The sequence below is a fragment of the Helobdella robusta genome (assembly GCF_000326865.2).
Source record: "Helobdella robusta unplaced genomic scaffold HELROscaffold_29, whole genome shotgun sequence".
NCBI lineage: Eukaryota > Metazoa > Annelida > Clitellata > Rhynchobdellida > Glossiphoniidae > Helobdella > Helobdella robusta.
Genome location: NW_008704475.1, coordinates 692,582 through 694,855, shown reverse-complemented (window position 1 = coordinate 694,855; position 2,274 = coordinate 692,582).

The following is a 2,274-nucleotide window of genomic DNA, read 5'->3' as shown; positions in this document are numbered from 1 at the left end:
ACTTATGAAAGAATTTAAATCGAAAAAACGAACTACAAACATATTAACGCCAAACATTCGGTAGAATTTATAGAATATTGTAAAAATTATGGTCTATTACCAACATATATATATATATATATATATATATATATATATATATATATATATATAAACGCACATACACCGAAGCATGTAATGTATACTTTGTCCTCAATTTGTACGTGCATTAGCGTTTTAATAAATTGACGATAACATTAACTAAACTCAGCTGTAAAAAAAAATTGGTCGTATGGCGGTAAATGGCGGCAAATATTTTTATGTTGTTTGCCGTATCTGTTATTTGTTAACTATTCTATGTACATCTTGCTAGCCTGTATGATGTTTCGGAGGAATTTCTGTCATGTTTGTACATATTGATGTGTACGTTGTTCTTGATGTTTATGTAGATGTTTATTTTGTTGTTCATGTCTCTGTAGTTGTGTATAATGATGTTAATGTTGAAGTTTATGCTATTGAGTTTTATGTTGTTAAAGTTTATGTTGATGTTTATATCGAGGTTTGTATTTTTTAATTTTCATGTTTTCTTTGTATATATATATATATTAAATTTTATGTTGATGTTTATTTACACGTTGATGTTAATGTTTATGTTGTTGCGGTTGCCGATGTTTATGTTATGTAGGCACTGATGTTACAGATCTAGTTAACATAGATATTGATGTTTTTTTGTTGATTTGTGCTTTTTGTAGGGGTTTAAAATCACTATAATGTAAATGTTTATGTTGATTTTGATATTGCTTTTAATGTTTATGCTTATTTTAGAGTTTTTTTGCTTATGCTTTGAGGTTTGATATTTACGTTGATGTTAAGGCTAATGTTAACGTTTAGAATGATGTCGATTTTACACGATGATGCTTTTTTGGATATTTATATTGAGTTTTAATAATGTTTATGTTGATAATTATGCTAATGTTATGTTAACGTTTGTGCTGACATTAATATATGAAGTTTATTTTGATATTTATGTTAATGTTAATGATTATGTTGATGTTGATGTTTATGCTTGTGCTAATTTTAACCAAGTTTATATCAACTTCACATGTTGTTCGTTTATTTATTTATTTATTTGTAATTAATTTTTCGATAACTTTTCTCTGTCCGGTTAAGTTGAAAACCCAATGTACTTGCTCATTTCCAATAGCAAAGTATGAAAGTTATATACGAATCAGAGAACGATGAACTGATTTTTGTGATTCTTGATTTGTGTCATTCATCTCCGTCTCTTACAACATTAGGGGCATACAAAACTTAGAAGATATTTAGAAATTGTTTTACCATTTCTCCACTTAAAATTTAAACGTAAACGCTATATCATATGACCAATAAGATTTCAAATATTGGATCTGAACAAAATGTATAGAATGCATACATAAAAAAAATAAAAATCTCATTATAAAATACTTAAAAGTTTTATTATAAAATTTTTTATAATGTTTTAAAGTTAGAAAAAATATCATCATACCATTAAAAATATTAATTTTAACATTAACTAATAAATTTCATTTTTTGCGGTAAACAGGGAACAAAGAAGATTTGTAAATATTTTTTTTTTGTTTTCATCAAGAACGGAACAATAATTTGAAAATCAGCGCTGTATATCGTTGTCTGGATTGAAAAACGTATAAAAGTCTATCGGTAGCAAGAATTTATATTATTAAGGTATCAAAAGTAATTCGGACAAGAACGTTTTAAATATCGATCGTGAAACGATAACTTGAAAATTTGATAATAATATATCGGACATGGGAAATAGAAAGAAAAAAAATAGTCTATTGGCATCTCAAATTTTTTGAAGATTTGTGAGTTATCAATGCATCGACTACCATTATATACAAATTTACTCAAACATACAGACAATCATGCATACATCGACTATCATTATATACAAATATACTCAAACATACAGACAATTATGCATACATTCAAACATAAATAAATAAGTCAATAAATCAATAAATCGAAATATTAATTGTGCTCTTTCATTATTGAAAACCTACCATCGTTCATTTGACAACAGAGATCTTCAAGAAAGAAACATTTGAGAAATGTTAAATTCCTTTAGGCATTTAGACATAACATTTATACTATGCATAGGGCGCTGAAGAACTAATATTATTAAAGAAAGTTGCACGAATAAATGCAGAAAAAGACTGAGAAGTAAGTTTAGAAAAGTTCAAAAAAGTAGAATGAGAATTAGCTATTCCTATTTCTATAAAATTAATTTTTATTTTA